Genomic DNA, 22,453 nt, shown 5'->3' with positions numbered 1-22,453 from the left:
GTTTGCTGTGTTCACCTGTAGAATTGCCTAAAAAGATAAAAATGCTGGTGGGGAGTGAACTTTCAGAATTACTAATCCTAGTTGTCCTTCTTCTCTGCTCTGTCTTGTATGAAATCTGTAGGAACTAAATAACTTTAAGCCCTCTTCCTTATTCTATAATTTTGGAATACGGAATATGCCAAGGCACACACACTACCTGAGTGTAACACTGGGGCTGCTTCTGTAGGAAATTAGGCTAATCCCTTCACTGTATCTTGATTGAACATCAACAACAAAGTAATAATGGAACATAAGCAGGTCCTAGGTAGGTTTCTGTAGGTTGCCCATCCAAGTGGTTGTGGCAAATGTCTTTGGAGAAGAAAAATACACGTGGCATGTAAGCATGGCCTTTGAGAGACACTGCTTCTCCAACTGATTTTTAGACTGTGTCTGATGCCAAGTGTTTTGGTGAAGTACATAAAATGGAATTTGATGGGATTAGTAGTTACAGAGTAGTTACTGTAGTTCAGCCAGATGAAGAAATCTCACTGCCTGTTGTTTTATATATGATTCAGATTTCATCCTTGGATATATGGTTGACTCCATTTGCTGTCTACTTGCTGACCTCCTATATTTGCTAGATATATGACTAGGTGTAAACTTTTGGCAGTTTAACTACAAAGTCTGAGTAACACAGAAGACAAATCAGTATGAAATACTGCATTTCACATATTAGAGGACAAAACCAACATCTAATTTTACAGGCATCTAGTATTTTTTCTGCTAATTTGCCAAGATTATTTCTGCAATGTTTTTTCTATGTTTTCTGGCTCAGATAGGATACTCACTTAGAATCATTTAGTTCAGCTCTACAAAACTGAAATTTCCAAGTGTCATTAATGTGATAAAAATGAGGAATCTTATTATTTTCCTTTTTTTTTTTCAAGTTACTATTTGAACGCAGGTAATTTTTTTGGTTTTAAATCAGTAGTATTCTGTGCCAAGGAGATTCCCTAGGCATCATGTTTTGCACTAGACATCTGCTAGTCTTCTTTGACACCTTCTATTTTATTTTTTTTTTTTTTGGAAGACAGGATGAATGGATCTTCCCTCTTCATCTTTACTTAGTTTCTGCTGGGTGAGCAACATTACCCTGCCTTACCTGCTTAATGTTCCTTGAGTATAGATTGAAGTAGGTAGAAAGGGGAGTTATGTGTCATGCAGTGGTGCTTTCTTAAAATAATGTGTGGGAAGAAGGGAAATAGCCTGGAGTTTTCTGGTCCTGCTAATTGCCTTCTTCACCAGCTGACTGCAACTTGTTCCACACCCTGCAGTTTGTGTTCATGCTGCCATAGAAATGAGCCGGCAATATTTCAGTGTGAAAGGCCTTCTGTTGTGTGGTGAAGCTCTATTATTTGTCCTGCCTTTTTGGAAGATAAAAACTCCTAACTAGCTTACTTTATATTATTCTGCAGCTGTGATAGCCTTAGCTGTCTTTCAAGCCCATTAATCAGTTTCCCAATTCAGAAGCAAGGCACAGATGTAGAGAATTTTCTGTCCTAGAGTCATAGATTTCCCAAACCAAATTAAACCATCAGTTCCAAATTAGAAATGCAGATAAGCCTTCATACATTTGGCTTTCTGATAATGGTCCTTTTATCCAGTAATGAGCCTGAGGCTCTTGTTCCCTTCTAGCTCTGTCTTTGTGTACCTCTGCTGTCAGGTAACTTGTTCTTACATTTCTATCATAGGCTAAACCTGCTCTGGTAATATCCAAGGGTTGAATGATATGGTGGCCTTTCTGCCTCTCTTTATAGGGGTGCAGCTTCAGCAGCTTGGCAAAGAGTAGGGGAGAGCACAGTCACAACCAGTTTTATACTTGAGTTGAGACTTATGTTTTTTCCATATATTTATTTAAATTAAAGAATTTTTCAAGAAAGGGGAATTGAAAAGTTGTAATGTAGTCTTTTAGGTTCTTAGAGAGTCTTTGATTAGTAAGTGTAGAAAAAAATGTGAAAAATTTAATCACATTATTGTTTTCCTGATTTGTTTTTGGATGGATATGTACTCAAGACACATTTTCCCTGAGAACCTTCTTCTGGCCTTCCTCCAAATCACGATGAGTCCCATGGAGAAATTGGAGTTGATCCTTCACTTTGTTCCAAATAAGTTTGGTCTTGGTCATTTCTTACACAGATGGCAAAACTTCAACTCTCGACTAGATTTTTTACTTCCCCACTTTGCAATTTTTCAGAATTAAGAAGTCTAACTGCTGAATTCTATGGCTTTTTTTTTTTCTAGTGTGACATAATCCTTCTCTCCCAGCATGCAGAATATAAATATTTAATACTAATTCCAATTTTTATTATTGTTCTTTCAGCTTAAAGGCAAGTTTTTAAAAGTTATAGCTAGTATTATGACACTTTATACTGCATGATAAGTTCCTTGGTAATTGCCAGATTCCAAACATCCTTACTTTATCCTCACCCTGCCCATGTGATCAGTATATATCAAGGGAAGCATGAGGAATTTGAGGTGGAAATGGAAGAATAAGTTATTCCTTCTTTAGGAAATAGAGTCTGTGCTTGTTACCCCTGCTCCTCCCACGGAGCTGAAGGAAGTAGACTATCAAAGGGTATTGGCCTTGGAGCAAAATTTTGCAGTGAGGAAAAAGAATTGTAATATGGAGGGGTCTGTAAGTTGTGAGTATACATGAAATGAAGCAGACCAAATAAGGAGTACTGCTTGCAATTCTAGTTGAAGCCAGCAGAGCTAAACCTAATGTAAATATTAGGCAGTTGTCCAGTGCTAATTAGATTTCCCAAGAGTGATGCCCCATGAGGAGGGGTTAAAACCATCTTACTCAGAAATACAAAAGCTTGCAAAAATATTTTACTAGAGCTATTGTTTGTTTTAACTTTCTGATTTTTTTTGCAGTAACATCCCAAAAGTTCCGTTTTGACCAAATAGAATTGGTTGTTTTCTTTCTTTTAATTACTTCACTGATGTTATTTGTGGACAGAAGTTCTTTGTTGTTGAGCCTAAAAGATATTGTAATCACAAACTGCAGAGCTACCATCTTTTCATGAATAAATTACTATGTTTTTACGTGATCACTCATTATGTTCAGTGCTATTGAGCACTGATGACTGGTACCTCTGGATTTCACTGAACATTATCAAACCGTGGCAGCATAAGAGTGATGAGAAAGTACAAGCAGCCACCAGCATTGGTAAATGTTCAGAGACTAATGCTAACATCCTTTTTCTGTGGTGGTTAAAATCTATGGTTGCTTATACTTAATGTCCCTAGGGAAGGAGGCAAAGTGAGGAAAATGGGGCAGAAAATGTGTTTTTTAAGTTATATGAATATTCTTTCTTCACATTTTTTTGCCTCCTTTACTGTCATGGAAGTGACAAAAGACACTTATTGCTGCAAGTGATTACAGTTTCATAACGGGATTGATACTTCTGTTACAGAAGGCACAGCCAGAGTAGACCTGTAGTTCCCTTGCAGACTCTTATGCTAAGACTATAGGGGGAAATTTGGGAATGGAGTACAGTTCAAAGGATGGTAGTAGGGTGCAGGATCAATTTTGTAAGTCTGCACTTTGAGGAAAACTCAAGGTGCTCTTGTGCTACAGACCTGTATAATGATGTCATTTGAGTGTGACTCTTTGTCTGGTAACCATAGAAGAATTTAGGCTGGAAAAGACAAACCATTAACCTAATACTGCCAAGTTCATCACTAACCCATATCCCTGAGCACCATGACTACACATCTCTTGAACATGTCTGGGAATAGCGTCACGACCACTTCCCTAGGCAGCCTGTTCTAGTGCTTGGCAAACCTTTCAGTGAAGAAATTTCTTCCAGTATCCACTCTAAACCTCACTGTCACAACTGGAGGCATGTCTTTCCTCTTGTCCCATCACTTCTTACCTGAGCAAAGAGACTGTTCCCCACCTCACTACAACTTTCTTTCAGAGAGCTATAAGGTCTCCATTGAGCCTCCTTTTCTCCAGGCTAGAAAACCCCAGCTCTCTCAGCTGCTTCTCATAAGACTTTGTGCTCCAGACCCTTCACCAGCTTTGTCACCCTTCTCTGGACACGCTCCAGCACCTTAATGTCTTTCTTGTAGTGAGGGCTCCAAAACTGAACACAGGATTTGAGGAGCAGTCTCACTTCCCTAGTCCTGCCAGCCATATCATTTCTGATAAAAGCCAGGATGCCACTGGCCTTCTTGGCCACCTGGGCACACGGTGGCTCATGTTCAGCTGGCTGTCAGCCAGCACTTTCTGGTCCTTTTCCACTGGGATAGTTTCCACTCTTCCCCAAGCCCGTAGCACTGTGTGGGATTGTTGTGACTCGAGTGCAGGACCCAGCACTTCTTCGCCTTTTTGAACCTCATACCTCGGCCCATTGATCCAGACTGTCCAGGTCCCTCTGGGGAGACTTCCTGCTCTAGAGAAGATCAAACCTACCCAACTTGGTGGTGGTTGCAGAATGGCTGAGGGTGTTCTCAATCCCTCAATTCAGATCATTGATAATGATATTAAACAAAGCAGTACATTCCAGGAGACTTGATGTTTAAATGTTAAAAATAAAAAATACCAGAAATATTGTTGAAGTAGCTCCATAAGTAGTAGTTCTTATATTCAGACAGAAGGAAGGGGATCTTAATATCCCAAGGAAATGCTAGATAACAAATGACTGATTTAGCTCTGCATATTATCCCTATTCATTTCAGCATCTCCTGTAGCGTAGGAGAAGGCAGAGAAAGTTCTAAAAAAAATGCAAGTGTAATCAGTGATAAGGAAAAAAGCAATAGTTAATAAAATGCTCAACTGAAATCCTTTTATTTTCCCTTTTCAAACAACCAACATCCCCTGCAAGCATCTCTGCAGCCACTCCCCTCTCTGTGAAAACCATATGTCTCATGTCTTTTTTACAAACTGTACTTCATATTGTATTTTAGTTAACTAGACAGGAAGATTAGGGAGTAAAGAAAAAAATAATCAAAACCTGTATATATTAAAAAAAATCAAGTCACATTTGTCTTCTGTTTCTGTGAGACCAAGAAATAGCCCAAAGACTTTGAATTATCTAGATTTCTTAAAGGCAATATGTTATTATTCATATGTTCCCCTAACTCTTGGTGTGGAGTACATTCTAAGGAGAAAGAAGATTATATGTCTGTCTTGCAGCTGGTGTTACTGGCAGTTGGATGTGAGTTTGAGCAGCTCTAATGTGTGCTGGGGTTTAAACCTTCCTTAGCTGTCTTTATAACAAAAAACTAGAGAGTCAAAAGAAAAAGAAAAATAGCTTAATCTTAGCTCTTTTCCACGGAGTCATGCTAAGGACAGAGCAGGATGACTTACAGTCAGTTAAAAGCTCAATGCATGAACATGAATGCTGGTATCTATGTGGTTTTCAGCCTTATTGTATGAGATATGGCATTCTAGCTAAGTTCTCTGCTTCCAGAGTTTGGATTCAGGAACAAAACAGTATTGTGGTAAGACTAATCATTTTATATGGCAGAGAAAGGGCTCTTCTCTGGGGAGATTTTATTACTTGTGCATGTTGCTAACACACCCTAAGAGAACTGGAAAAGTGGTTTCTTGGGCAGTGGCAGTAATGAAGTCTGGTTCTTAGTGGCTTGGAGTCCCATGGTAGCATTCTTTGTGTCACAGTTAATAAAAACATGAGCGCAGATGGAAACTTTTCTCATGTTGGGACACTCAGCAATTCTCTGGCCTCTGTAAATCCCCTAAGGCTTGGTATGAATTGAGGTCTCACTGTAACATACCCAGTGCAGGCAAGGGATGGCCTTTCATCTCTACCTAACTACCTGTTTCCAGTAATTTTGTAGAAAATTTGACATCCAGAATGTTGAGACCTACTTCAAAGACCTTTACTCTCTGTTCAGTGTTGTTGAAATTGGCTTAAAAGTTAGTTGGATGAGAGAGGCAGATAAAAACACACACATGCTCATATGCAGTAACTGAGTTTGATCCGACTAGGTTAAAAGCAAACACCAGACTTTGCTTTTGTGTGTGTGTGTGTGTGTGTGTGCCAATATGTACTTAGAATTTTCTGATCCCTTAAATTATGAAATACAACTTTCTAAGGTAAATCAGAGTTATTCTGTTTTGGAAAGTGATTCTACAAGGAGCTACATGGAATACCTGTGTTTTTATGCTCCAACGGTTATCAAAGCAATGTGAAAATATTAAAGCCTTCAGCAATAATAAAGATTATGCAGCCTGAATAGGTAATTTCTGAAGGAAAACCTCAGAAAGTCAAGGTTGCACTTGCACTGATACAAGATTGAACTGTTCTTACTGTGGACTGTGGTGTACATGGTTTGACACAGTGACATTCAGTCAGATAAAAATTAGACTGAATTTCAAATAGTCACCCAGTACTTGCATTTCCCTTCCTTTTAAATTCTTTCCTTGATTTAATGGGTAGGAATAGTTCTTCTTCCACTCTGCCCTCCCCTTCCCCCTTAATCTTTAAAATACTTTCTGATATTTTGCAAATTGTGGGTACTTTTCATATCACAAACTGAGATCCTCTGGTTTACAGGCCAGTCTATTGTGTTGTTTATTTAGCATTGACAGGAATAATGTTGAAAACTTAGTCTGTCATTGATGGTTTCCAGTACTTGCTGGAACAATTTCTGTGCTGTAAGAGGGTTTCCTGGTACGTTAAAAGCGTAATTGAAAATGTGAAGAAAAACGAACAATGTGGTTAACACATTAGTGTTAAAATCATTCTTAATAGGCTTATCTATATAAACATTAAAGAAACTGTCATTTCTAAAGAACTGCTTTTTAGCAATTAAAAAAGAAAGTGATATGTAGTAATCTCAAATGAGTGGATACTACAAATCACTCTTATAAAGATACACTAAGAAAACTATTTTCAAGTGTCATCATATGCATAGACATTCAGTTTTACTGTATTTTTTGTGAAGACTATTTGGAGTTTTGTCTTTCTGATTGAAAAAATCCAACAAAATCAAACAACCAAAGCCAACTCTACTTTTATTCCTCTGATTGTTTTTCTTTTAATTTTAGCTATTGTCAGAAATTGGAAACAAATTGTCAGGAATCAGAAATTGGAAACAAATCTTGTTTTCAGGTTAAATCCGGCACAGAGCAGAAAAAATGTCTGTAAATTATTTTGGATATCTTCTGGTAAATGATTAGCCTAAAGAGACTGTAAGTGCCTTAGACAGTCAGGTTCAATCCTGATGATCTATTTTGAGAAGATTTATAGAAGAGAAGTTTGCCAAATCGTTGTTCAGTGTGGCTCCTTCATGGGCTCCTGTGGCAGTTAGGATTGAACCCTGGATACTTTGGCTGTTGATGCTGCAAAAAAATAAATAGGATTTTAAGAATGTGCAAATTACAAAGTAGGCAATTATCTGAAGTCCATTTTCACAGAATATGCTGAGTTGGAAGGGACCTATAAAGATCATCGAGTCCAATCCTTAGCCCTGCACAGGACCATCCCCAAGAGTCACGCCATGTACCTGAGAGTATCATCCAAACACTTCTTGATCTCTGTCAGGCTTGGTGCTGTGACCACTTCCCTGGTGAGCCTGTTCCAGTGACCAGCCACCCTCTGGCTGAAGAACCTTTTTCTAATATTCAACCTAAACCTCCCCTGAGTCAGCTTCAGGCCATTCCCTCAGGTTCTGTCACTGGTTAAGACAGAGAAGAGATCAGTGCCTGCCCCTCCTCTTCCCCTCACGAAGAAGTCGTAACTGCAGTGAGGTCTCCCCTCAGTCTCCCCTTCTCCAGGCTGAACAGACCAAGTGACCTCAGCTGCTCCTCATATGGCTTCCCCTCAAAGCACTTCACTATTTTAAAACCCACAAAATCATACACATTCGTGGATGAAAATCTGAAGGAAAGGATGTTCTTGTTAACTGGGATCTAGTCAAAGCAGCTGAGACAAGGCTCATTTTTCAGTCAAACAAAATCTTTGTACCTTTTTGTACCTGTCTCTTTCACTGTACTCTGTGCTAGCTGTGTATGCAAAATCTTATCTAAAAAGTATTTCTTGCCTTTCAGAGACTAGCATATGTAGTACCAGTGGGGATTGATTAATGCTCTCTGCTAATCTAACTGTTGCTGGCAACACAGGAGGTTTTCTGAAAGACCAATTTTTACTCCATGCCAGCAACCGGTCTTTCATTCTGGGGATGACAAACCCCAAACAAATTGAGAGATGTTTTTCCAGATCTTCCTCGATCATATTTTTTATTTCTGATGCTACAGATTCAGACATGATAAAGAAAAGCAAGACTTGTGCTGAAAATATTCATGACACATAAGGGGGAAACTTCTGTAATGTGAAATAGCATCAAGCTCTTGAAAACCAAGCTCCAGCTCAGGTCACACTGTTATTGAGGGCCTGGGAGCTATTGGAGTTGGGTTAAATCGCAGACAGAGACGAGTCAGCTTGTGCAGGTAGAGAGTCTCATGGGACCTTGAGAATCTCTTTACCAGCTTGGAGGATTATAGGCAACAGCAGCCAGTTGTTTGAGCGGTGGATTCATTACTTCCAGTGCCAGTCTTGCATTGTGGGATTTCTCATAATCAGGATTCACAGCTTTACCCTCTGTATCTGCCCTGCTTTCCCACACCTCCTTAGTTTCATTTGGATGCTCTGTAGGTCCCTCCTGTAAAGGGGAATAGGAACTGGAATAAGATTATTGTGAGCCACAGAAGAATAGGGTGGGAATTGTCCTTTAATCTCCCTCTATATTTGTGTAGCAGTATCATGCTGACCATGGATCTCTGCATACAACTCTCCATTTCTCTAGGGACCATAAATGTTCTCATGTGGCTCAGGTACAGCTGTCTGTAGGTAAAGTAGCTTGTTCTGAAGAGAGTTTTTGTCTGTTTTCAGATCAAATGATGTTGATGGCTGTGATCAAGAAGCCCTCTGGGAGATGAATGAAATTTTCTTCTGTGTACTACAAGACTGTATTGTAGTCAGGAGTGTCAGGGGCTTCCACACAGTGGCATCCAAGATAGTGCAGGCTTTTTCTTAACCTATAAAGAGAATAATTCTGTGGAAAGCATTGGAAGATGTCAACTTTCTAAGAGTCATCACTGTGCATCATAATTGGAGATGTGGAAAGTCTAAGCTTTCTTGCTTCCACTCCCAACATGTTTTGAGGTAACAGCACATTCATGTTTTGAGGTAACAGTTTTTTGTGAAACCTTGGACAAAATTTGACAAAATTTCACTTGCAGACCCTAGTTCTCTCTTCTCATAAGCCAATGACTGTCTAGGAGAATGATGTCTATGGTATGTGCTCTGATTTTCAAGCTAAAGATACATGGTTTAAGTTTGGTAGGGTGGTGGGAACAAAACAAGTAATACAACTAGGAATCAAATGTTTCAGTGTAGTTTAATGCTGTGGAAATTAATTCAATATTCATCATTATCCACAGAGCATCTCCAGAGACTTTTGTCGCAATGTCACAGCAAACCTATTCAGCTCTTAAGAAAAGAGAGACCATCCTCACAGGTGAGCTAATTTATATTAATACCTAGGCATTATGTCTACAATTAGTTAAAGAGTATATACTTTATTACCTTATCTAATTTACTAAGGGTTTGTTCTCATCTATTTGCAAATTTTGCAGGCTTACGAAGCTTCAAGGTCTATTTCCAAAATAACGCATCTTACTAAGCTGTGCCCTTGCAAAAGATTAATTATTTTAAGGGTTTCTTACCATACAAAACAAGAAAACTTCAATACTGATAGGTTGGGGATTTTTGTTGCTTAAATTTACATATGTAAGTTTCCCTAGGTAATAAAAATTTATTCCAGTTTTACATTCTCAGTGCTAATGCTAACAAAAGATACATTCACTACAGTGTGACTACAGTAGATAGGCTTAACATCTAAAAAAACCCACTTGGGTCTATTATATGGTTTCATAAATACAAATTACTTGTGATAAGAATTTGTCAGTGAATTGTAGAATAAAAATAGCTTCAGTATTGACATCGGGATTACATTGCATTCCTTGCCCTTGTACACTCCAAATGCCACCATGCTGCAAATCAGAACCTCTTACTCAGTACTTATTTCCTTAAATAAGTACTTATTTCCTTAAATATCAAAGAACATTAAAACGTGCGAGGACATAAGAATGGCTGTCCTACCTCCCTCGTTTGGCATTAACCATGGAGTGTCTGCATGAGTTCTAGTTATACCTGATATTACAACCTGCGGTGTTAGAAGACTACAGGAGCTGTACATTGTTTGTCTTCACCTGTGTGTCTTTGCACAACTAGAACAATGAAAAAATATGCTCAGCTTCATTTACTGAAACTGTCCAAATGTTAGAGATACATGGGAAAGCAGTCTCCCAACACCCTTAAACATCAAATTTTGCAATAGTTCATTTTAACATCCTTGAGATAAGATGCTGGACTTCATTTCACCCTCCAGGAACTGGCACAGCAGAGTAGTCTATAGGAAGTGAGCCACACAGTAATGAAGTACTGAGCAAGGAGAAACTGTGAATATAGGAAATGAACTCTACAATAAGAAATACTAGGGGCAGGTTTTTTTTTTTTAGAGGAAGCTATAATTTGTATTTTCTTAATGAAGTTAGTTATTGACCTCTGGCTGGATTTTTAACAAGTTATAGTAACAACAAATACTTTGTTATTTGAAGTGGGTGACTATCAATTTTATTTAGTTGTTGTAGAAAGAACATCTGGTGAAGACACGTTTACTGACACTAAATGATGTTAGTATCAAACCTTATCAGAAGTGATTGCATTCCAGCAATTAAATTAGATTTCCCTGAAGCAGGATAATTGAACTACTATGCAGTGTTTTGCCAAGATTTATCCTCTTTTGTAAGTCTACTTGTGTCAGCTCTGTAGCCTTTCAGATGATTCTGAAAGATTTGGGAATCTCCAAAGATGCAAGTTTGTGTGTATTTGTAGCCTAATCCAGATAGATATGGTGGCGATACTTGGAAATTCATTATAATAATTTCACTGTTATACACATTTGGATTGCTTGACTGCTTGAACCTGGATGCTTAGTTCAGCATTATGGTTTCCAGGTACTAATGTCCTGTTGAGGATATAGAGTCGTTGGTTTTTCAGGTGCCTCCTCTAAAGTTTTTGTATCTGTCAATAACAATAGTATTACTTTATCCTAAACTCCTTTGCCAACCAGTAAGGATAAAAATATTGTCAGATTTTTAAATATCTCAATGGGGAATACAGAAGTAAGAATTTTTTTAGAGACCACGGCTACTTATCTCCAGGGAGCCTGGGCATCCTCAGACTCCACGTGTATATTCTGAATGTCCATATGTTATATCATATGTAGCTCACAAGCCCTTCAAGCACATGTCCTGTGCTGGAGTTTACAGCAGTGCTCTGCTGATGCAGGGGTGATGGTGTGTTTGAACTGCTCTGTGCATTAAGAAGTGAGTCAGAGGGGCTGCTGAGGCCAAGACTGGAGGTGCAGGGATGTGCTGAGCCCAGCTCCACCCTCCAGTGGAGACAACAACCTTTCAGAGACTGTCATTGTCTCCTCATTGAGACCCATTCACTCCCCAGTCATCACAACCTTCAGTTCATTTTGGTATGAGCTGAGTGTCTGATATTCCTCCGCCAAATGATCATTTTGATTTGCTGTATGTGGGGTCAGGAAATTGGGGTACCTGAGCTGTATATTTTAACACAGTCTTCTGATATAGCTCATATGAGACAGCAATTAGTGTTTCTGACTTCTGTTTTATACTCCAAAATATTAAATGAAATATACTATATCTAGGAGCCAGTTTTTATATTTGAGGACTCTAAAGAAGAATTCATATATTTGGTCATAAACCAAGGTACTTGGTAGCATTGCCCTTTGCAGGGGCACTGTGCCATGATAGTTGCTTCTGGTCAGTGATGGCAAACATATCATGGCTGGGACAGCCTCTGTTGCATGATACATGCAATCATCAAGGAAGCAGTCACCTAAGAGCACCCGTGCAGTTTTTAGTTTAACCCCAGCCACAAGCAGAGTCTCTAAGTGCAATAAAAAAGTGTAGTGAATCCACTTCACTAAGTTAACCTTAAGAAGAATATTAAAAGAGTTAAGAATGAAACAGTGCATGCAAAGGTGAACAGTTCAGAGAACAATCTCTACTTGAGAAACAGCTTCTAAATAGCAGGCAGAGAATGAAGCACATAAATTACCTATGTGCCAAACTACCTGAAAATCATTTGGATACTCACTGAAGCAAAGTATTGTATCCAATGGTTCACTGCTAGGGCAGATCCATCTGCTTTCATTTCTCTCTTTCTATCCCCTGTAAGAAAATCAACATACTTTTTCTACCTTAGTCTACAGTCCATAAAATCAGAACTATCAAAATTCCTTTTGGCTTCAACAGAGGTCTGAACTATTTTTATTAGAAAGTGCTTTACTTTTCATAGAATAATAAAATGGTTTGCATTGGAAAAGACCTTAAAGATCATCTAGTTTCCAGTCGGCCTGCCATGGGCGGGACACCTTCCACTAGACCAAGTTGCTTCAAACCCCATCCAACTTGGCCTTGAACACTTACAGGGGTGAGGCATCCACAACTTTTCTGGGCAACCTGTGCCAATGTCTCACCACTCTCATAATAAAGAATTTCTTTTGTATATCTAATCTAAATCTGCTCTCAGTTTGAAGCCATTCCCCCTTGTTCTGTCACTACATGCCATTGTAAAAAGTGCCTCTCCAGCTCTCTTGTAGGTTCCCTTCAGGTACCGGAAGGGGCTCTAAGGTTTCCCCAGAACCTTCTCTTCTCCAGGCTGAACAACCCCAACTGTCTCAGCCTGTGTTCATGGGACACGTGCTCCAGCCCTCTGTTCATCTTTGTAGCCCTCCTCTAGACCTGTTCCAACAGGTGCACATCTTTCTTATGTTGGAGGCACCAGATCTGGATGCAGCACTGCAGGTGGAGTCTCATGAGAGCAAAGTGGGAGAATCACCTCCTTCGACCCTCTGGCCACACTGCTTTTGATGCAGCCCAGGATACGTTTGGCTTTCTGGGATGCAAATAAATACACATTGCCGGCTCATGCTGAGCTTCTTGTCCACCAACACTCCCAAATCCTTCTCCTCAGGGCTGCTCTCAATTGCATTTATCTGTGCTTACTTCCTGGGTAAGGCATGAGTTGCTCAGGCTTAGGTTATGAGATCAGAACCACTGACTTATCAAACTGACATCAAAGGGAGGGTTCTCAGATGCCAGGTTGCATAGGTGGCATATAGTAGGTATTTAGCTAAACTTCAAGTTTATGGGATGTCTTCTGTTAGAGCTGAAATACTGAGAGAGTTGTGAGGTTTTTAACTCTACCTGTGGCCTTACTTTAAACACAGATTTGAAAACTGCTCTCTCTGTATAGCAAATACATATCTGAATTTTCAAGTGGTGACATGCAGATACTAAACAGAAATGGGAACTGTTACAGGTTTGGGGGCAAGGCTATCAGCAGGTGAGAAAAGAAAGAAAGGACAGAACAGGCTATGATGTGTTCAGACAATCACTGGTTTGTTAGATTTTTTTTCTCACTATCGATTCAATGTATAATGTATGATAAGATCAGCATCCTGTTTACTTTTGATAATTGCTGATCACATTGGCCTCTTTGCAAGAACAAGGTGCTATATAATGGATTTATGGGTATAATCTTGGGAATAGAGCTGAGCTGGATGAACAAGAAGCTTCTTTAAAATTTTACAGTAAAGCCAGAGATGAGGAAAAAAATCACACCAAAATAGCTAAAATCCCTGAGCTCTCACTGCAAGGTGAGAACAGAAATTTATGTTTGGATCTCTTGTATAGAAGCTAAGAATTTCAAGTGCCAGGTTGGTGTGTTCTCTTTCTATTACCATGTGTTCCATGTATTATTGTAACATTTGTCACCAGCTGTCTTTGGCATAGTCTGGGAGCCATAAAGATATTTCAAAGTAACCTAAGTAATTGATGATTGTTTAAAAAAACATTATACTGTCTATTAATCAAATGACGAATTTTTACACAGAAGTAAAAATGTCTGATTGGCTGAATTCTATGCCTCTGGAAGGCAATAGGAACTGAACATCTGCTTTCAGCAGGAGCAGGGAGAAAATGTCTTACAGTGAGTTTCTTAGATATGTAGATAGGTGCTGTGCATTGGCAGGTTGTTAAAACCAGGCTTCACGATTTATTGAAGGCAATTTTATTCATGGGATTTAGGCTTCAAGCTGCAATAGGCACAGCACATGAATCTGAAAATCCCTATCTGCATTGTTTGATGCCTAGATGCCTTTGAAAATCTATCCTTGTAAGGCAAGGTGGAAAAAAATCATGACTACAAGCAGAACAAAGCCATATTTTGATATGACCTACATAATCTTTTTAATATGACAGTGTCATGGTGGTAAATTTGAATGTTTTGGTAATTTCTTGGTTAGGATTGAGGCACAAACACCTTAAATTCAGAATAAGTCCAGGAACCTTATTTTTTCAACTTCAGGAAACTTCAGATTTTGGTCAACAGCGAATTGTAAAATCCTGAACTTAAAAGTATCATTTTTTTTCTAGAGTAAATATTGTCAAGCTAAGGTCTGCATAGTTATTTGAGGGTTAGAGATTCCAGATTTGGAAAAAAGGGGGAAGTACTTACCAGGCAGGCAGCTTTCTATACAGTTGACAGATGTCTGAATCACTGAGACACTAATAAGGTTACAGGTGATCTCTGTTGGGATGGATTATTGAGCATCACGTAGCTAAGATGACTGGATTCTCATCAGAAATGTAATTTGTCTCATAGCTATTGCCACGTCATATGTGGCAGTGGAGAAGAGAACATTACACTTGTCTCTAATTCAGTGACAGTCACAATAGATAAATTGGAGGTCAAAAAGGCCTTTTGGGAGAGCTCTTGCTGAAAAGGGTTGTATAAATGTAAAGTAGTATTATTATTATTTATGAGCAGTTTGAGTCAAATGTCATGTTGGATGCATTTCATCAATCAGAGATTAGACTTGGGCCTGTAGCTCAGCAACAGCTCAGTGATACAAATTGATAGGGGGATGTTTTACCAGGCTAAACAGAATCTCAAATAAAACAGCAAGTACTTCTTTACAGCAGCCCTCTCATTCAGTGATATTTCTGAAGTCTGGCAGATGGGGTGGCACAGAGCTTTTCCACTAGGGCAAGGAATGATATGCAGTCTCCAACCTATTGCAGATGTGTTTAATTTAGATTACGTAAAGATTTTTGCTGCACAATAGAAACACTGTGGAAACAGATATCAATATTTTATTAAATCCATTGATTACAGCTGTATAGTGATGTTAGGAACATTGACAAACTCATTACCAACATGTGCAGCATATTCCCTAGCATCTGTAGCACATCTTTTCAGAAGCCTTTATTATTCAGTGAGCTATTCTCTCCCAGGAAAAGGGAAGTGTCCTCTCATCCCAATCTTATTCTCTTTGCTCACTATGAGTGTGTGTATGTGTGTGTGTAAATATCCTAGGAAAAAACATAAAAAATAAACCTGTCTTCCACTAAGACTGGGGAAACACACATCTAGCCCACAGATATGCATATATATGTGTGTATATGCGTGTGTCTGTGTGTGTGTCTGTAAAAATACTTGATTTCTGAAATCAAATCTGTTACCTTTCCCCTTTTGCATTTTTTCTTCACTGGCTTTAATTAAGTTTACTCCAAAAAAGCTTGTGAGGCCAGATAACCTTGTTACATGAAAGAAAAAGATTACACACTATGGTATGGTTCCTACTAGCTTGACCATCATTTATAAAACCAGGATTTAATATCCTTTAAGCTTTTCGATTTGCAGACTCATTTTATTTAAACTGCATTTATATAAACTGCTCAGCAGATTAGGGAAGCAGCTCTATAGCCTTAATTTCAGTGTCACTTTCCAGCTGTTTTGGTCAGGCTTCATGCCTGGATTTAATGTATTTGTGCACTAAAATGAAAATACATCTCAATGATAAATCCTCTCCAAAGCAGAGGGAAATAGCAGTAAATAACATCTGTTGAAACCAAATGAAAATAAAAACAAAAGCCCATAGGAAAACCAGATACAGTAGGGAGCTTAAAAGCAAACCAAATACAAAGTTCAGGCTTAAAAAGAGTGATTAAAATCCTTAAAATTATCCTTAGATGGGAATGGGGAATTTGTGACCTATCACTTGTGCAGGTTTGTCAGTTCCAGATGTACAAGCGATCAGTTATTAAAAGACATATTGCACTTTTGGGACTGATCCAAGGCTCCTTGAATTCATCCAAGGGATCTGTAAGTTCATTACAGATATTCATGGCAGTCACTGATTATCCCAGGAATAAATTCATGCAATGATATGTTCTTGAAATTGAATCAGCAGGGAACGGCAAAGAGATCTCCTTTTCGGTCATCTCTTTAAAGAACAAATCCGGGTATCCCAGCTGTTCCGTTCTGGTCATATTTACTGGCCCAGACCAAAGCACCTAAATATCTGCTTTCTCATATTCATTTATTTTATTTCATTTCCCCAGAGGTTCTGTTACACTTCCACCTAAGAATGAAGACAAACACAGTCTGAAATTAGCAATAAAATCAGATGTAAATCTTTTCACGCAGCTAGCCGTTGCCATCTGCATTTGAAAAATCTTGCTTTAGTTCACTGTGTTAAAAACACAAGTTCTGTATAGGCTTGCATCTATGCTCTTATTCATCTAACACTTCTGTTTTTTCACAGCTAAATGCTGGACGCTCCAACCGTGTCAGTCCCACAGTGCTGAGTGCACTGCAAAGTATTTGTAATGTAACAAAAAAAACCTGGGGAAACAGTTCCAAAACAAAAAAACCTGACAGGGAAGAACTTGGCCCTCCATCCTCCCGAGACACATTTTGATTTTTCTCTTATACATCAAACAATGTAGATGAGAGATAGAGAAATACCATAGCTTCAGTAAGTATCCACTTGCATTTAAATAAAATGTTACTCTGACTTTACCTTCAAATTATGAATATGTGATTTGTCATATTTTACCCAGGCAAGTGAAAGAGACACAGCCTGCCCTTTTCTGATATACTATGGGCATCTAACATTACTTCTACACTTAAAGTAACATAAAAGTGACTTTCTTCAAATTTACAGGACAGGGATATTTTGTAGTGAGTTATATGAAGAAGTGTAAGGACATAGCATCCTCAGAGTTGAATTTGATGGACAGATGCTATGGCATGTTCCATGGGATTGCATTAGCTTGCAGTGTGGGTTTTGCTTGTGGAAACTTGGATCTAGTGTAGTTTGTGGATGGAGAAACAGTGACAAATAATAAAGTCAGACAAGGAGCTAACCCTTATCAGCTCAGAAGAAGAATATGTGCATTCACAAAACTTGAGGAAATTGCAAAAATGTGAAGCAAGTTATAGATGTTAAAGAAGTGATTTTCTGTGGAGTTTTGTTGTTTGATTTTTGGTTTACCTGGTGGTGGGTGGTTTTTTGTTTCTTTGTTTTTACATAAATAAAACTGCTTACGCAGAGTTAAAAGTGTGAAGAAAAGAAAGAACTGCCTGCACTGACCTACCATGTCTGCTAAATCCCAGCTCAGTCCCTGAAAAAAACTTAATTTGCTCTTTGCTCTATAACTTCTAGTGTTTGTTTCAGCAGTTCTATATTTTGCAAGCAAAGTCATTTCCACCACATCCCCAGGAGACTATTCCACAGTCTAACATACCTCGTTCTAGGATGCTAAGATTTTTTTTGCAAAATTGTATTTCAATTGATCTCTTAGAATACCAGGTACTATCTCAACTAAACTAAAAAGAATTGCAGAAGTCTCTAAGCAAAAGTCTGCTCAAAAAAACAAAGCAAGTCCTTGACTGGAGATGTATTCTACAGACATACAGTGTGCACAGGAGAGATGAGGGTGAAAAGTAGTAGTCCCTTCACAAATATCCTTCATTGAGGGTTTAAAAAATAGCCTAGGAGAAATTTAGTGTTATTTCCTTTGATATGCTGCTCTTGCATATAGTGCTGGATGCACTATAAGCTATCTACAGAATTCTCATGTGACTCCCAGTGGCTCAGGAACGGTATTTGTGGCAAAACCCTACAGCCCTGGCATGCCTGTTCTGGGAACCTCGACCTGCAGCCAGCACAGCAAGCTTGCCATGTGCTCTGACACAAGGATCAGCATGGAGCCCATATAGAAATGTTTGTGGCTCATGTGCCAAATCCCTTAGAAACAAGTATGATTGATCTGAGATTAAGTCTTCTCTGTCTTCCCCCTTCAGTCACTTTCTCCCCAACGAACAATGAACTGCATAAAGGTGAAAAACTACTGTTTTGGGGTGCAGTCACTGCTGGAGAGGCAAAGGTAAAATGAAGTGCACAGTTAATGGGGAAAAATTTCTTCTGAGATCAGTAACTCTTCTTTAATAGTCTGTCAGCACAAACAAATATAAAAGCATCAGAAAAGCAAGGAGCACTTTAAAGAGATTATAAAACTGTTACTCCACAGAGAAATTACTCAAACAAGTTATTTCAGCAGTCACTCACAGTAACTATACAAAATAACCAAAAGCCACAGGGCAAACACAACACCCAAATCCCAATAGATTTGAAAGCAAGTTATGAAAATGCCTGAATGCCAGTGGTGAAAACTCCTTCTGAATGACCAAGAACAGAAATTATTTTAGCAAGGGCTAAACAGAGACAGCAGCTGAGTAACACTAAAAGTAAATTCCCATTAATTTTTATGGATGATACATGTTAACTTATAGAAATCATATTTTCTAATTTTGCTGAGTAAACTTAGTAAGGAAGTTTGCAAGAATCTTAGGATTTCAAGAGGAGGGAAGTTGCAATAAAAATTATATTCTCAATACCACTTTCTGTTCTATGGCAAGAGAAACCTGAAGTCAGTCAGTCTTCCAAACTCCTCTAAATGCATTGAATAATAATTGTACTATACACTTATTGTATAATATAATCCCCCTGATTCTTCTGTTTCTGGTGAAGTCCTGACTGAGCGCTTCTGTAATCTAAATGGCAAATCTGAAAATTCATCAAAACAAGCTGGAGATCAGAAAGTAGAAGTCGAGGGAAATACAGATGCTAAGCAGCAGTCTCCCATGCATTTAACTTGACATTTTTTAGATGAAAACATAAGATATTTTCATGCCTTCTTTTTTCTTTTTTTCCCAAGCAAAGTGTTTACAGCCTTTCAAAGTCTGACAGGGTCCATCTTCAGGTCTCGTACTTTGCCATGACAGGAAGTGCAGCTCTGATTGTCCCTGTCCTGCTCAGGCCCTGGGCTACTTCACCTTGCACATTGGATGTGTTCATGCATTCAGAGCAGGGCCAGGTGGAAACCAAAATGTGTAAAGGAAAGAGGAGAGGGAAAAAGTATAAATAAAGATCTTACAGGAATTTAAGTGAACTAACCTTAGGCTAGATCCTAGGCATTGTATCAGCATGGAAAAAAATCAATTACATATTTCTTAATGGAGGAAGCTGCTCTTCACATGTTTGATTGCTCTGATGTGTTTATGGATTGAAGAGGAAAGCTGGGAGGTGACCAGCTGTCAGTGCTGGACCCTGTGCCACTTACTGTCTGACTTCTGTCTCTCTGAGAGAGAATAGATTAGACCTGAGTGACACAAGAACTTGTATGTATTCATCTGACTTCCTTGCAGCCCCTGAAGAGGGTTACAGAGAGATATAGAGGCACATAAGTCTCTCTTACTAGGGAAATACAGGGCACAAATCTTTGTATACTGCTCCCTTCAATGCTACAGGCAGGAGATACCTGTTCAGAAACGACTAATCCATACTGGTCCATAGGCTGCCAAGGTTGTCAAAACTCCCAGTGGACTGCTTCTCAGGGCTCTGAAAGCCTGGAAATGATGAAGAAGCTGGCTTTCCTCTCGACTTCTGACAAACCCAGTGGCACAGTATAACTTCTTATTACCACATGGAAGAGATGGGAGGCATCTTTCCAGCTGTGTAATGGAGCATGATGAAGGGATCTTGTGCTCAGTCTGAACAAGCTGGTGTCTTTGTGTAGAGCAAAGCAGGTCAGAGATTGCTGGTTGGATACAGGAGCATCACAGCTGGGTTAGCATGGCAATGTGCCAAGTGGATTAGTTCAACTCCTCAGCAGAGCTTGCTACATTTTACAGTTTCAATTTACATTTTACATTTACATTTTCATTTTACATTTTACAATTTGCTTGGTATGAATTTGGAGATAGCTCACCATACCCAATACATGCATTAGGAACTCTTCTTGATCAAAGATCAGAGGACAGTATGTTTTTATTTCTTCTAAAATTCATGTGTATTATGTTTGAACATTCTTTCAGCAAACAGGAAAATCCATATAGGGAGTGCATTACTCTGGGTACTTATTTAAAACAGATTAATAGTTTTCCAATACGAACTCCTATGTTTATAATACTTTCGTTTTTCTATGTGTTCATTAAATATTTGTTTTTGTAGGGATGCTTTTAGATAAGCATTTTAATTCTGATTCATTTTGTCTTACTGAAGAAACTAGTTTGCTGGAAAAAAAAAAGGGAAAGAATCAGATGATAAAAGCCAGAATCATGCAGAAAAGCAGTCTTGCTAAAAAAATAACATAAGGTGGGTTGGGAAATGTGTAATAGCTTCACGGATTGTTGCTCTTACCACAGAACAACTTTTTCTATACCCCAGCTTAAAAAGCCATCTGCTTTGCCAGGGTCTCATCAAGGATTAATTGTTAAATTATGGAGAAAATCGTCCTTAAACCAAACTGCTGACATGCGCAGCACAGGTTAAAGGGTTCCACAAACCCAAGTTCCCCTGTTTTCAGCAAAAGTTGGCTGCCAAACTTCTCATCATCTTTCGCCTCTGTAATTCTATCACACATTTTGATTGCCCTTTCTGATTGACTTCTCCAGTGCTTGCATTTGATGTCTATCTATCGTTTTTTGTCTTCTCCGTGGCTGCTTTGAAGAAATACAAGACCTTTGAAATGGGGTTGTTCATTTTATTCCCACATAGGATCCTTCTTAACCTCCTGTCCTTACCTACTGATTAGTGCTGCTGGGAACTATTAAACACTTGCAGCAGTCTGCCTCTGGGTTGGCTGCATTTCAGAACTGAGAGAAGTTGCACTCTAATACCTCTCTGGAAGTGAGTGTCTCTGGGTAAAGAGAAAAAAATTTAATGGGAAGCTCTTCTGGTTTAGTGGCTCTTCATACCACTTCCTTTGTCATGTGAGAGAACGTGGTATTGAATGATGGTATGCACACTAAGGATAATGGGGACTAGAAGAGGTGCATCTGATAGGTATTCATAACTCCAAAGAATATGATTTGGTAATCATAATAAGAAATCATTGGTAGTGCTTTTAATGATGAGTCTTTAATGTAAGAACTGATACCTTAACAAACAGCAGAGGAAAGAATAAGAGATGGAGAGAAGAGATGGAGACATAAAGGTGTTGATTGTTTTCTTAATTGCATTTATCTATTATTAGAAGAACCAGTTTAACACCACACAAGATGCTCCACTCAGCCAGATTTATGGTCCATCCTGCCTGAGGCTCTTTCTCCAACAGTGGCAATACAGTGGTTATTTTGGGAAGGTCAAGAGACTGGTCACTCCCTGCAGTCAGTCCCTTGCCTTGGTACTGCTCCAGCCTTCAGGGCTGTTTTATATGTTAGAGGATACATCCCTGCCTGGGCCTTTTTACTGTTTGTTTCTGGACTCTGGTCTATGGTTTGTTTAAGCCTTGTCCGAACCTGCTCCTGCAGGTTTGACAACAAGCACTCCCTGACACAGGAAGTACTTTTTAATCTGTTTCAAGCCAATCTCTGTCTTGCCTGGGAGCTGTCTATTCATAGTATTGCAGGATCCATCTCCTGCATGATTTAATCAGCTTTAATCTTATTCCACCCGTGTTCTTTTTTATTTTTTTATTCAAACTGAAGAGTTTCCACCTTTTAGTCTTCTCTCATAAAGCAGCTTCTCTATCTTCTCAGTTGTTTCAGTTGCTCTTCTTTGTACCTGGAACAACATACTATCATCCAGAATCCAAAACTTTTTGTAGTCTGTTTTGATTTTTTGAATAAGCAAATGAATCTATAAAAACTTCGGATGTCTCTTCAGATATTTGCTGACAGTATCAGACTATTGTTTTTGCTGTACTTTGGCTCTGTTTGAAAGATCTAGACCAAATATGTGGTATCATGATATATTTTCCAAATGTGTTTTCTAGTACTTAACCATTGAGCAGCTCCTGAAAAAAGTAGTTCACATAAATTACTTTTTTTTACAAATACCGCTAAAAACTTTGTGATGTGTGTTGTCTATACTTCTCTCATATATCAAAGCATTTAATAATTTTGATGCCTCCAGATACAAATGA

The 22,453-nt window shown here is 38.7% G+C and overlaps 1 long non-coding RNA gene across 1 annotated transcript in view; it reads left to right on the top strand.

Annotated features, from left to right (window-relative positions):
- The window catches only part of LOC135409103 (uncharacterized), a 128,727-nt gene that overhangs the window by 5,770 nt on the left and 100,504 nt on the right, over nt 1-22,453 (top strand). Inside the window, exon 2 of the long non-coding RNA XR_010428020.1 lies at nt 9,458-9,534. This is a non-coding gene — a long non-coding RNA (uncharacterized LOC135409103). The remainder of the gene's footprint in view (nt 1-9,457; nt 9,535-22,453) is intronic.

The sequence above is a fragment of the Pseudopipra pipra genome, chromosome 2 (genome assembly GCF_036250125.1).
Source record: "Pseudopipra pipra isolate bDixPip1 chromosome 2, bDixPip1.hap1, whole genome shotgun sequence".
Classification (NCBI taxonomy): domain Eukaryota; kingdom Metazoa; phylum Chordata; class Aves; order Passeriformes; family Pipridae; genus Pseudopipra; species Pseudopipra pipra.
Note: the sequence above shows the minus strand (reverse complement) of the source record. Positions and strands in the feature narration are given on the sequence as shown.